Raw genomic sequence first — 15,012 nt, forward strand, 5'->3', positions numbered from 1 at the left:
TTTTTTTTATAATTCTTTAATCTTCCTTTTCTTGTTTACTTCTGGATCTCTCCAAAGGTTCCCCTTTCTCTGTTAATTTACACATCGGCCATACCTAGAGCCTCATGATTCTCTTTTTAAGTCTACTACATGTATCCTCCCTCCCCCCAGCAGCTATTCACTACTGAAATCTTCTCCTGCTTCAGCTCTAGCACTTTTACCCACTCCACTGGAAACTTAGTCTTTTAGCATAGTTATAGGTCTGAATCATTTTGGAGGTAATATGAGATCCCACATCTGATTTGCGGTTCTGTAGGAAGCAAGTGAAAGGTACATTTGGGATGCAACCTGTGTAACTACAGGAGACAACACACTGCTGAGTTTTGCAGGGTGTTGCTGCATCCATCTAAGTGCTGATGAAATACATGATGAATTGAGGCCAGGTCATCACCCACCAGAAAATGGCAAAGATGACAGAAAGTACTTCTCATGGATGCTGCAACGTGGGGATTCAGCAGCATCGTTGAACTCTAGACCCTCCTCTAGCTGCGGTTCAAATTGGTTGTCTTTGCACATTTGCCTTGGCTATTCAGAGCTATTTTTTTATACAGTTTTTATTGTCTACCTCATTAGACCTCAATATATATTCTGTCTCAGAATGATGGCACCATCTTAAAAATATGTTTGGGGGGTTTTTTATGCATATTGTCATCTTACGTTCCTGGTGGATTCAAGTTACAGGAGGTAATAGCAACGCCAACAGCAAATGTTAGCTAAACATTGGTAACCTCTATGAGGACTGGAGTGTAAGACAATCACTGGCTACTATCCAAGGCAAATCAGTTTTTAAGTTAGAACTTCTGGATGATAAAGAAATAATGGATTAACCAGAAAGAGATTTGGATAGTATGGCCTAGCAGGCCAATGAAGAGAGGCAGCTGAAAGCTTTAAAAGGAAGTATCTCTCAGTAGCTATTTTAGACTTTCCCTCATCTCTTCCTGTTTTAGTATCAAAGCTACTACGTCAAGGGGAATGCAAAGATCCTGTCCCGATTCCAGTAAATACCTCAGAAACAGGGAAAAAATAAAGTAGGAAACATCAATGATTTTTTTCTCCAATTCAGGCATACCAATTAAAATGAAGAGTGATTATTTTAAAAATCTCTCCCAGTCCTACACATTTATCTGTTTTCAGACATCCCTGGAAAAATAAGGCTTAATTCTCAGAAATAACACTTTGTTCATGAGAAGAAACAGTATTAGTTACAGAATTAAAAAGTACTGAGGCCAAAGATTTCTGACCTTAGGAAGGGATCTGTACTCCCAGAGCAAACCTAGCAGAGAACAGACACGGGTCCTAGAGTGAATTTACATATCAGGAAACTTAACTGTACACAAACTTACTAAGGTGAAACAGCCTGAGTAAGCATACAACTAGAAAGCCTTGCCCCCAATACACCTCCCCAACTACCAGACACTGTAACATAGCTAGAAACATTTCACAATATCTCTCTCAGCTCAACAGCATAAGGACTTGCTCCTTTAGGTTCAGCTTAATCACCTGCTCTTCATTTGTGAGCTGCTATTGTCCAGGCACTGAAGTATCTTGATGGTAATACTGCAAACCTGTGTTAATCAGGAAAGGGGCACCACTTTATCACTGCAAACCACTCACACCTGACTCTATATTATCTGCCTAATTTTCCTAGTGGTTGGAAATAGGATTAGAGAAATAATTGCTCATTTGGCTCTTACGGTGAGAAGCATGTGCTTTATAGCAGTTCATTTATCTAGCATTGTCCTGTGAAGATAATTTTACCAAACTGTGGGCTTACAGCCTGGCACTGTTGTGGGTTTCAGTAGAAATAACGTTTCTGTTATGGTGTGAAGTTATAAGAAAGACAAATTTATGCTTTAACTATAATTGAGAAGAGGATTTTCATTTAAAACCTAGATGTTTGTGGAAGCTGATAAGGATTTTGGAGGGAAAGCTGAGTCTGAGTACTTGATAATGTGTCCTTTTAAAATAAATCCACCAGGTAAGTCTCCTTAAGTTTTGGAACTTCTCCACCTTGTCTGATTTCCTGGTACTTGTTCGTACAGGTTTTGCCCTGTGAGTATGCCTTTGACTAGCTGTGACATGGCACCTTTCCTTTCAAATGAACCTTATTTTGAAACTTCTTGTATTTTAAATCCATGTAGACTTCCTTCTTAAAGGGCTTTGGGGCCCAATTCTCTCCTTACTTGCTCTGCTTACTTCAGTGCACTTGCTTTCACAGAAAAGATTAATGTTGGGTCTTGAGCATCCAGAGAGTATCCCCATTTAATAACAAAAAACATGTTTTATTCAGAAATGCTGAGTCACTCTCAATTCCGAGTTTGGATTGGGAAGAGAATGGGGAAATGCATTTTTAGAACTGCATCACAGAGCACGAGTGGCAATCCAAATAAAGGAAATGACTGTCTCTTCATACATATGTATATGTAACCTGTGTGAGATTTCAGTTCTTCTATCAAAAGACGGAGAAAATCCTTTGCCTTTCCCAGCTCTCTTTTGCAGTCTCAGCACTACTTTTAAACAAGTACCTCTCTGTTCCAACCTAGAGATGTGGCACAAAGTGCAACATCTGAATCTACTCCCTTTCCAGGAATGAAATCAGCTACCATCTGGATGGACTGGAAGCGTTCAGCAGCATAGTCTCCCTCTGTGACATGACCCGGGCTATCTATACAGTGTTGAAGATAAGGCTGTAATAGCTCTCTGGTAAAAATAACCCTTTCTTCTTGTTCCAGTCAATAGCTGGCTTATGATTTGACCCTATTTCTTTTGAATCCATTTTTGCTCTAGATTCCAGTTCCTTGCTTCAATACAAGAAGCAATAGTCATGTCATTTCATTCATTTAGAGGTGGGGTTTTTAATCCTTCCTATAAATTATGACTTTTGTTAGTCTCATTCAGCTCTGAGATAAGTAGTAAAGTTCCACCTCATGCTGCCTTAGCATAACAAAATGCCCCACAGGCGCTTTTCAGGTGTGCTGCTGACTTTCTGGGCTAAGACACATCAGGTAAACCATGCTGGCTGCTGATTTGAGATGCTCTTCACCCTTACCAAACCAGAGATTTAAGGCTCAGCATAAAGATGTCTGAACTTAAATGTTTCACGTAATACCTGTGCCAATTAAACGTGGCACTAGCTGACTTTCTTTAGCCTTGGTTAGATATGTCTGGGACACTTGGTTACTGTACTACAAACTTGGATTTCAGTATTAAGAAGACCAGCATATTATTGATAGTTGGCACTATTTAACAGAAGCTAACTGACCCGGGAGTCTGCTCTGCCAGAAGCTATATAAATGCACAGGAAAAATGGTGCTGTGTAGCCTGTACTCTCTGCTCAGTGCTGTTTTCAGAAGTCAAGTGGTAGTCAACCAGTAAACCTCCTTTTATGAAGTGCCCGTGAAAGCCAGCCAACAGCCAGGCACTATGTAAGTGGGTTTAAATTCACTCTATGCATAGTCTCTCTCCCCTTCAGAACTTTTTTAGGGGCCAACCAACAAGAAAAGGCTGGCAGCCGCCAGGTCGGGCCCGACTCCGCAGAAGCGCTGAGAACGTCGCTGTGGGCCAAGCAACACGGACAACGGCAGGACTACTCTCGAGGCGGTGGTTAACTCCCCCGTTAATACGGCTCGCGTATTCACGGGGCTTCCTCCCGGCGGGAGGGCCTGTCCCTGGGGGAGGGATTTCGTCGCCAGCGAGTGGGTGGCAGGCAGGCGCTTCCTTGGCTCCGCGCTGCCCTGCTCGCTTCGCCGCTGCCTCTCCTCGCCCGCCCGGGGTGGGCTTCTCCTCAGCCGTGAGGTGGCGGGCGGCCGTTGCCCCGCGCGGGGCTGAGGGGGGCCCCGCCAGTAGGCGGCCGGTGGTGCTCGGAGCTGCACAGGCGCCCCTCCTCCCGCCCCCCAACGGCCGCTCGCGCCCAACGGCCGCCGGCTCCTTCTCTGCCCCCCAACGGCTGCCCGCTCCCGCCCGGCCCCGCCCCTCCCCTCCCCTCCTCTCCTCTCCTCTCCCGCGCGGCCGTTTGCGCCGCCGGAGCGTCAGTGGGAATTTCCAGCCAGGAAGTTCGGCGGGCTGGGGCAGGCGGGGGCGGAGGCTACGCAGGCGGCGGCCGCCGCGCAGGCCGGTGCCGCTCGGCTGCCCTCGGCCCTCGTCAGCCCTCGCCAGCGGGCCCGCGGTGGGGCGGGAGGGAGGGAGGGGGAAAGTCCGCGCGGCAGAGGGCGCGGGCGGCGCCGGCGGCGTCACGCCGGTTACATGGCGCGGCGCTGAGGGACGCGCGGCCGGGACCCGCCAACGGCAGACGACGACGACGAGGAGGCGCCGCTAGCCCAGCCCTGCCCCGGGTGAGCCCCAGGCGGCCCCTGACCGGCCGCTCGCCGCCGCCTTTCTCCCCTACCCTTACCTCGGCGCCCGTTTGCCGCTGGCTGCGCGTCCTCCGTCCCGCACCGCGGCGGCCCGATGCGGAGCGAGACCGGGGCGGCAGCGGGCAGCCCTGCTCGGGGCTGGGGGGGGGGGAAGCACTGTAGAGAGCGTGGCGGCCCCCCGGAGGGGAGGTTTGCCGACGGGAAGCGCGTCCCGTCCCGTCCCCCTCCGCCCCGGGCCAGCCCCACGCGTGGCGCCGGGCAGCCGCTGGCTCGCCTGTGACCTCGGACCGGGCGCGGACTTCCCGCTGAAGAGCCGGGAGCGGTTGCCGGGGGGTTTGTCTGCGCTCGCCGGGGCGGCTGCAGCGAGCGAGAGGGGAACGGGCGGGCAAGCGGTGGCGGCCGGTGCCGTGCGGCGGGGCGCGGGGGGGCTGCGGGCGGGGGCTGTGGGTCGTGGCGGCGGCGGCCTTGCCGGCGGGGTGACCCCGGAGGCGGCACCGCCTTCTTGCCGGTGCGGAGTTTCTGAAAGGGGTGATTGCCACCGCGCTTTACTTTCTGTTGCGGGTTTGAAAAACTGCACTCTGTTAGTGCGCGGACCGCCTCACGCCTCTTTCGTGACTATTTTTTAAGCACGTAGTAGGCTTTTCTGCTGATACCTTCCTAGCTAGGAAGGGGTGTCTGTGAAGGACTGTCAAGTAAAGTGAAAAAATTTGAAAGCCCAACTTCTGGTGACCGTGTAGTGGGTGCTTGATGGCAAAGGAGGTGCTGCTTTTTACGCTTTTGGTTTCGAAGGTGACGTATGTGCTTAACCTGAGACGCAGTTTGGAGTGTTTGCTGTTGTATGGTTGCCGGCCGCTCTTGAAAAAACATAAAACGGAACGTAACATGGAGTATTATTTCTGAACTGTAGTACAGACGAGCTATGTGTTACTTGGCCATTATCATAATGCAGTGTACTGCTATGTAATTTCATTCAAATAAGTAAATATGAGTGCCTGTAAGCATTTGCAGGGTAAGACTTTGTATGCAAGGGATCATCTGGTGCATTTCAACTTCCTGGTTTAAAACGCTCAAAATCTTTGCTAAAGAATAACGTTTTAAAGGAAATACAGATTATTTTTTTAAAAGATGTTTTTAAAGTGCCGATCATATTTGACATGTTTTGTGCTTCAAAAGTCCTCTCTTCATTTATTCTGTTCACAGAGAAAATTAGTACTAAGTGGATGTATTCCCTGCCATATCACCTTGTGCTTTATGTGCTGTAAGGTGCTACATGACCACTGTCAAGCTCACAGAATAGGGTTGAAGATATAGCACTTTGTTTTTATTGACATCCAGAGTCTCTGTGCTGTGTACTGTGAAGTATCAACTTTTGAAATAGTATTTTAGTCAAAGCATTTTTATACTTTGGGAAGAGAATGTAGCAGCCCATTCTAGGAAAGCATTAACCAAGACGTCATTCTAAGACGTCATCCTGTCTGCAGCGTTTTGTAATCTACAGAAATGACTACAGTTTAATTGAGAAAACGAAAGAGGAAAAAGCAGCCTCTAACTATCCAGAGGCAGATCCTCTGTTCTGTGAACTTCCCTGGCTCAAGCATTTAACTGACAGTTATGCTGAAATACTATTGTTGGGATCTGCCACAGAGTGTGGAGAATTCGAGGAAACTCAGTGCTGAAATATGTGCAAGATCTGTTAAATAATTTAATCTGAAAAATTAAACAGAAGGGAAAAAGCCTTTTTCTTTCCATCCTTTGTCCCATTTTTAAAGAAAGAAATGTCAGTCAGCGGTAGAGTCATCAAAAAATGAAATTATTTTCTCATGCAGGTAATGAATGTACTTTGAGTAGAGTTAAGGTTGTAAAACTGAGAACGGCTTTGTATCACTGTGTGTCATGTTGTGTGTTTTTAAAAAATAATGTTGTAGTAGATAGACTTTATACCTGTATTTGCTTAGTTCAGTCAGCATCTTGGTAATATTTTTGTAGTATATATTTTGAAATCAGAAAAGTTTGCTGGAAAAAAAAAAAAGTGCAGGGAGAGAGAACAAGGGAATCTTGGGAGAGGGCAAGAGGGTGGAAAGCAGACAGTGATACTTCATTTATATGCATATTTGAAAATTTCCTGCTTCATTTATTGAAACCCAACTATTTAATTGTTTTTCAGTTACTATGTATTTGATTTTTAAAATACATTTTAATAATAAATTTAAATTTACCTTTTTCATTGAGGTGGCATTATGTGAATTCAGGAATGGATACCTACAAAAAAATATCACTGCTGCAAATTTGCTAATTAATAGAATTTTGAGGTTTTGTGAAAACAATACTCCTTTTCATCATTGCCTTTTGCCAAAATCTTACTATGCCACTGTCTCATGAATACATGCGAACTCCAGAAATAAGTGCATTTAGGAATTCATGTTATCATGCTTATTGTCACTGAATCTGGAAGGACAGGAACCAAGTTTGAAGGCCTGTGAGTCTTTACCATCAAGGGTGCTCTATGCCGACTAGAAAGTTCAGGTGTCCCTCAGTAGTTAAATGCATACAAAGTAAATGTTTTGAAGTTGCAAAGATACAGTGAAAGACAATATTTTTTTTTTTACTAACTTACAGTTGGCTTTCTGGTGTAGCTAGTGATGAGAAAATTCCTTGGTCTTCAGAGATTCTGGTTAATTACTCTGTTTTCACAGATCTCTTCAAAAGGTACTTGCTAAAATCTTCTCACCTTTCGGTGCTGTAAATGTTTGCCAGCTCTAAATTCAGAAGTATTAGTCTTAAAGAAAATTGTTACTCATTTCCCTAAGCAACTAATGAAAACTCTAACTTTAGTTTAAAATTTTTTTTCCAACGTGTTGATAGCTTTTTTTTTTTTGGTTCTCGGACACAAAATAACACAGCTATTATAAAACAAAGAGGAGAGAATGTTTCAGGCAAATAATGAAAAAGAAGTTCCTGGTCTTGGTCACTTTTAGCTCTGACACAGTTATTTTAGAAGTGGAAGTTGTAAATTGATGTCCTTTAAATACGCTGTGAACCTTTTAAGAAGTTCTACATTGATAAGATCATAATTATGGTTGTCATTAATTGTGCCCTTAGGTCAGTCAGGCACTAAGTTTGCATCTAATTTTGGGCGTAGAAATAATTCAATGAGTCTTCTTCAGTGCTTTCATTTAAACATATATATTTTGCTGAAGCACTGTTGGCAGTTTCAGAAGTAAGGCCTTAAAAGATATTTCAAATTATTCTAGTCTCAAGGTAAAATCCTTTGTTTAGGATTTAAGTGGAGCTGACAGACCATGTGTGGGGAGGAAGCTACTATTGCTACTGCTAGCATTTTTTTCCCCTTTCAACTTTTATGTTCTTTTGAAAAGCAGTGCTAGATGCTTTTTTTTTTTTCTCATTTAAAATGCAGAATTAGCTAAACTGAAATACCTCTATATTTCATTGCATCCTCCAAGCAAACTGTGCTGGTATCAACAGATCAAGAGCAAAGTAGTTCTGAGTTGTGTGGTGTTGGGGTTTTTTTTGTTTGTTTTTTTTGTTTGTTTGTTTCTTTTAAAGATCTTATTTCTATGTGTTTAAACACTTATGGACAGATTTTAACATACAAATGAAGTAAAAACTAAGTGAGCAGATGTTTTTGGGGTCTCAGTGATTAAGTGGTTTTTGTTGTGTCATAAGTTACTGTAGAAAATTGAGGCTGCAGGAGTTGTACTATTTCTTTGTAAAAAAAAAAAAAAAAAAAAAAACCAAACAAAAAAAACCCCCCAAAAATAAGCCCTAGTAGCCACTTTGCACCTGTAAATTTGAAACCTAGGGTATAACTGTAACGGTGCTGGACTCAGTTTTACCTGTTTGGTTCCACTTAGTGGTGTTACTTATCTGACCGTTTCTGTGATGTTACGTTTTCAGTAGCTGTTTGAAACCAAAAGGACACTGAGAATCCCTTAGCTCACTTTTGTGATTGCAGTGGTAACAGCCCTTGCTATTTTCTGAGCCGTCTTCTGCTGCTGCTGTTGATGAAATGAGGGACTGTGTCTTCAGTAAGACCCCAGAACCTGTGTGAAAGTACCTGGTAATACAGCAAACCTTATGTGAACTGGACTTCTGAAATCTTGGGTTTGCTTGCTACTTGGCTTCTCAGAAATGCTGTTCTTTCTCCCCCAAAAGGAGAAGGTTTGCTGTTTGATATTGATGATTCATTACACTTAAGGCTTACAAAATGGATATGTGTGGCTTTAAGTTAAAATTTGACTTTGATGAACAACTTTGTATGAACTAGAACTATTTCTAAAGAACATTCAGTGTTTCTTTTTAATCTGTAGGAGAAAGTAACAGCATTTTAACATGGTATTCAGGTTAGTTCAAGGAGCGTTACCATCCCACATTGCTAAAATACAGTTTAGTTACTAGAGTTGTTTTGCTGTGTTGAACCTCAGTATTTTTACATATACTTAGCATTATACATATACCAGAGTATGTTTGCCATTTATTTGAATACTGTTTATTCCTTTGGTTTAAGTTGCTTTGAATGTGTTTTAACAAAAACATTCTAACTTGATTCTGACAATATCCTGGAAAAACAGTTTATATGTTTATGGCATCTTAGTGTTTCCTCTTATCATATTAGTTCACTACTTTTGACATTTGGGAAAGGAATAAAATGCTTACACAAAAATTCTGTTTGATATGTAAAAGATAATTAATAAAGCAACCATTCAGGTAGTCCAGTTACACTTTGCCAAGTGAATTTCCTCATGCTATGGATCCAGTTACACTTTGCCAAGTGAATTTCCTCATGCTATGGATTTTTCTTCAAATTTAGTAGTTATCTGGTGTAGTAAATTTGAGTCTAGATTTCGTACAATAATTCAGCACCCAACAGTTCTGATTCAGTGCATCACACTTCTGAACTCTCTTTAATACTTGTGATAGATTTAACTTCCTAAATGTTTCCTAGTTTTTATACTGCTGTCCAATAATGCATCTGCTCATGACAAAATATTTGAAAATTTTCACTTAGTTTTTTAACTTTAAAAATACACAGCCAGAACTCGCAGGTCCCACCCAACAGGAAATAATAAGTAGACTTAATTAATAACAAGAGGAGGCAATTTGTGCTGTTATGTTAGAAAAACAAACAGTGTCATTTAGGGTTATATAGTGTTATTGCAGCTGCAGCGGTCTACAGATGAGAAAAAGTCTGTAGAAAGCAGTATCTTTGATAAAAATGTCTCTCTGCACAAACCTTTTATCACTTGTATACTGAGAAATTGTGCTCAAGTCTTTATTCAGAGATTACATGTCTTTGTGGTAGCTGAAGGAAAGTAAAAAATACAACTTCCGTATGCTGCTTTTGCGGAAATTGAGCATTGTTGAGTTTTATACTGAGAATACAGTTTCCTTAAAACAGCTCCCTGTCCCCCCAGGTATTGAAGTCCTAGATGGGAGAAGAAATATTAGTAAACTTTTAACATTTAAAGGCAAACTTCAAATTTCAAGTCTGTTTCATTGCTTCAAAACCTTCAAAAAATATAGTTGATGGGGCTCCTTGTCAACTTGAGCAAGTTAGCAATCACTTCTCGTGGCTTTTAAAATGCTTTTTCTTTCCTGTTTGTGCCAAAGAGATCTATGCCAATAATGTGAGTGAAAGTATGCATGATGTTCCCTTAATGTTTTGGTTCTATTTACTTTGTATATTTCAGAATACTACAGCTGTTTATCACCTCTTATTTTGAATAATCCAGGGATTTGCTGTCTGTAGCACATCTCTTTCTTTTCCTTTTATTTAAAAAAAAAAAAAAAAAAAAAGTGTGTATGTATAGCTTGCAGTTTCGCAGTTTTTCCAGACTCTGCATAAGGACAGTGCTCATCTAAATGAAAAATGTTTGGTCCAGTCTTAACCTTTGCCTGGGGACTTCAGGAGCAGTGTAATTTATTAAAATGCATGCAATCAAAATGAGTAGTTGAGATCAATGTAAATAACCATTGGTAAAACCTTTTCTGTGTTAAGATTTTGCTTGATTAGTATTTGGGAGGGGAATGTCTCTCTTCTTTCCCTATTCTTCCTCTCCTGAAAATTTTCTTCTTCAGCAGCTTCATTAATGGCAACAGTAACGGAAGTACAAGGTGCTGGTAGCTAACAGCTGTTAAGAGTTTAGTTGTGTAGACATGCTTTAAGCAGGTTTGGACAATATGTGTTCAAAATGCCAGCAACTGTTTGGAATCCTGCTGGTACAATATTCCCACTGTTGTTACATTGCATTTAACAAAAGTGGGATTTATTTTTCTTAAGAAAATCATCTTTTATTCAGTCTTAAATAATTAAAGTGGTTAGAAGGGCATGCACAGCTTAAACTGAGGGTTGTCCATATAACTGCTGTAGGTTCATGACCCAACTTGTGTGTCCTCTGATGCGTCAGAAGACCTAAGCCTGTGTATATGTATGGCCTGCTATTTTGTGCAGATGTAGAAAACGGCAGTTCTCAAACTTCCTTTTCTCCATCCCTGTGCTTCTCTAAGAATATATTCTGCACCAAAGGTTTTTGCTCTGGAGCTGTCCTCTCAGTATTTTGGGAAGAATAACTGGGTTACAAGGGAAATGAAGTGCTAGATGAAGTTGAGAGGAGGTGGCCAGAGCTAAGGTGAAGACGCCAGGCATTGCAAGGGATGGGCAGCATCCTGACTTGAAGGCACTGCGGTGATGACGGCTTGAGACTTAACATCTTGGATCGGTATCTCTGTTCTGTCAGAGCAGCCTGCTCTGTCCTCTAGCCAAAATCCTCTCAGCAGCTCTTGTCCTGCTTCCAGCCCTGACCCAGCAACCCGCAGTGTCTATTGCACAATACATTTCCCAGCATCTCCATTTGGGAAATGCTGATCTCTAAAACAATTGTCTCTATACAGATACAGATTATGTTTTGCAAAGGATAGAAAAATGAGACTCAAGGATGGATAGTTGCCACTAAAAGTAGTAAACAATACCAGGTAAAACACATCGTAGAGACTATACAGTACAACTGTTACTCTTTCTACCTCAGTATTTCATAGCTGCTACAGGATTTCAGAGAACTTGATGCTGTTCCTAAAAACAGTTCTCTGCAGTCAGATAGTCTGCCATGTTTTATAGCCCTGATGTAGCAAAAATATAATATATGTAAAACACGAATATGTTTGCCTCTCTTCCATCGTTATTCCTCTCTATTTTTAATAAGCAAAATAAACAGGCTAAGAGCATAAACACAGTGAATTTCATGACTTTCATTCAGCGTCCAGTTAAAGAAGTTTTGTAACAGGTAAATTCCAATGAAAGCCAAGTCAAAGAGAAAAAAATACTGCTAGAAAACTTGAAGGAAGAGCTGTGCTTTCAGTATATGAAGTCAGCTGAAGTGTAATAATTGAGTTTCTCGTCTTGAGGCTTGCTTTCTGAATCCCAGCCTTGAAAGGTGAGAACAGGTTGATGTAAAACATCTCATAAAGTAAGACATGGCTGTTCTTCAACATACACATTTATTTAAACCATCAGACTAATTCCAGTTCACAAGTATAATGAGCTCTGGGCAATAAAGATCATTATTTACTAACATATGTATCATCAGTGTACCTTTTACAGAATATGCCTTAAGTTCCATCCTGTTAACTGATCTGTGCTATAACAAAACCTTCTTCCATAAAATAATAATCTCTCCTGAACTCAGTCTTTGTACTGAACTAATTAAAAAATAACGGACAAGTTATAGAAAAGTTGAGTTGATTCTTTGTATTTTAAAACACAACAGCAGACAGATACCCTGATGCTAGTCTTTTGCATTAATTTTGTGAGGTCACGATGGGCATCCTGTCACATCAGTTTTTATGCTTTTATTTTGTTTGGTTGGCTCAAAGTACAGAAAGTGTAAGAGATGAGTGTCTGATAAGAGTTTCCACCAGGCGTCACACTCTTTTATGATGAGGCAGGTCTTTGTGGGGTAGAGAGATTGGTGATATTGTTCATCCTTCATCTCTCAAAATTGATTTTAAAAAATGCATTTATATTCAAAGAGCATAGATTAAAAGTAGAGACCTGCTCATGATGTCTCTCTCTGAAGGTCTGGGAAAGGAAGTGTATCTCATGTTTTGGTTTTGTTTTGCTTTTTTTCTCTGGTCCTATGCGAAATATTAGCTTCATCAGTAAGCATGCTGGTGCACTTTAAAACATGAATAGGTAGATTTGGGGCACTAAAGTTCAATTTTCTTGGGGGGGGGGTATTTTTCAACTATTTAGGGTAATATTCAAATTATTTTATTTCCTTGGAGGAGTAAGGAGTCTTCCTAATTTGTTAGTATATATACTGTTCAGGTTTTTAACCAGACCACTATGAGAGCAAAGCTAGAAAGAAAAAGAATGAAGCTTGAAGTCTGAGGGTTTTTAAAAGGCATGTAGCTGCTGAGATGTCTGTAAATGTTTTCAGAAATAACTGGACTATTGGTATCTGAATCAAACATTAAAGCTTGATTCCTCATAGGTGATGAAATTTGCATCAAGTTATGCTTGTCTGTAGAAAGGTAATAGGAAGAAGTCCCATTCCCTGTTTGTAGGTATTGGATTGGATACTGGTATCAAAGAGGAAAATGGTTTACCTCATTTTTAAAATTCAGGCTGGAAAGTTGAAGAGGAACAGTAGAGGGAAGGATCTGGGCTCCAGAAAATCAAGGGGCTAAAAAAAGTTGGTTAGAGAAACATCTTTGGTTTTAGAAGGTAATTACACGCAGTGGATGTTGGTGAACAGCAGGAGAGAGATCTGAAATCAAATGATCAAGATAAACAGAAATGAGAATTCTTGTTCCTGGATGAGAGCATTCCTACATTAATTATGCTGTTTCCATTTTAAATGCCTGATCCTTTTGAAGCTTTAAAACAAATATTCAGAATACAATAAATGAACTCGTGCTCTTCCAGCTGTGCCTACTTGTACCTGGTATTATTTGGTTATTAAGGAGGAGTAGTGATGCAAAGTAACTGCCATTATGTTTGCTTGGTTGGTTTGTGCAACCCCATCATATTCCATATATGTATATATATCTTCCTAGGTTTTTTCTTTTTCTCTTTTTTTTTTAACCTTTTTCACAATGGCAACTGACCCGCTGTGGGCAGAAAGGAATACGGCACACATATGCATGTGCACATGCATACACACTTACAGTCCCTCGGTAGGCACAGCTGTGTGGTTTTGGACAACCTTAGCTGGATTTTACATTTTCCCATTGCGCTAGGAGCTAAATGATGTTCCTTCACCCACCTTTGAATTTTCACACTAAAAAATACCATGAGTTGAAATGTTCAGTTTCCTGTGCCCTGTTATCTGAAAGACTTCAGACAATCTCCATGGTGGAGTGTGTCGTGGTTGATTGTGGTCTGCAGGTGTAGGGGTATTTCTTTATTGTAGATGTAAGTTTGCAGTACAGTTTGTGGGAGTCGGAGATTATGTGAGAAGCAGGCATATATGGCAACACGAGCTTCCACAAAACAATTTTAATCCCCATCATCTTCCAATGAGAGAGAGGTGGTTTTGACTTGACTTGACTAAGATGCATATAGCAGCAAATACAGCTTGGATAAAAACAGTCTCTGCCCCAAAATACAGCTCATGCAAGGAGGCAATGAACAAAACTACTCGTGGTAGATGCTAATCTTACCACTTAATGCATGTAGGAAGGGTGCTTAGAAACTCAAGCAATAAGGGAAGAGGCCAATTAAAAGTCATACAATTAATGTTAGGGTTCGTTTTTCTGCAAGTATCTTTTTGGTTTTTAATCATGTTATTGACTCCTTGGATTTGCCCTGATTTTCTTGTAAGAGGAAGCTTAGGGATTTGTTAACTAAATAAATTCCAAGGATACAAATCCTATTTTGACAGTAGGGCTCCCACAACGTTTTTGTCTTTTGGCTTTGAAAGAGAACAAAACATACAGTGAAACTGAGAGTGTTTTCAGTCATTTAGAGGGGTCATTTTAAACTGATGGGTTAATTTTTGTCTAAGCCCTGAAAAAGCAATCAAGTGTCAGTTTACATACACAAAGGCATATGTTTGCATATCTAAATCATTGTGTGTTTACAATAAACTGGCTTAGCATTCAAGCCAGGGAGAATGTCTTTAACGACTCCCCCAAACACTGCAACTGCCTGTTGAACACAAAAGATCTCGAGAGACACCTGTGCTTTTGGTGCTAGTGACATTGTGTTTAATACCTGGTTAGAAATTCATTAGTACATACTTACAGCAGCTGGGTAGTATGTGGGTAGTTACCTTGCTGCTTCTGAGTGTAACGTTCGTCTTTAATGACATGCTTTGCTCTCATGACATTGTTCATTGCATCAGTCAAAAAGCCAGAAATGACCATTTTGATCAGGTGAAATTGAAGCACTGATTCAGATAGACGTAGGTTCTATTTCTGTATGGATTCTGCTTTTTATATCAAAGTACTTTAAATGAAAAGTTTTCAGAAATACTGCCCCTGCAGTATTTTTCCACTTTGTTGAAGTCATGTATTGTAGAACTGTAAATTTGACCAGGAAGCGTAGCAGGTGTGAGAACTGCCCTTCTCCCACAGAGTTCTGCTGGAGTGAGAGTGGTGCAGT

The 15,012-nt window shown here is 41.2% G+C and overlaps 1 protein-coding gene across 3 annotated transcripts in view; it reads left to right on the forward strand.

Annotated features, from left to right (window-relative positions):
- The first annotated feature begins 4,110 nt into the window (after positions 1-4,110).
- Positions 4,111-15,012, forward strand: part of NFKB1 (nuclear factor kappa B subunit 1) — a 67,564-nt gene continuing 56,662 nt past the window's right edge. For 2 of the 3 annotated variants that reach the window (XR_005932439.1, XM_030014563.2), the window contains exon 1: positions 4,114-4,370. The gene's annotated coding sequence lies outside the window, so the exon portion shown is untranslated. Of the gene's footprint in view, positions 4,371-15,012 lie in introns of all 3 variants that reach the window. The other variant, XM_041123644.1, reaches the window with a different exon arrangement.

The sequence above is a fragment of the Aquila chrysaetos genome, chromosome 1 (genome assembly GCF_900496995.4).
Source record: "Aquila chrysaetos chrysaetos chromosome 1, bAquChr1.4, whole genome shotgun sequence".
Classification (NCBI taxonomy): Eukaryota; Metazoa; Chordata; class Aves; order Accipitriformes; family Accipitridae; genus Aquila; species Aquila chrysaetos.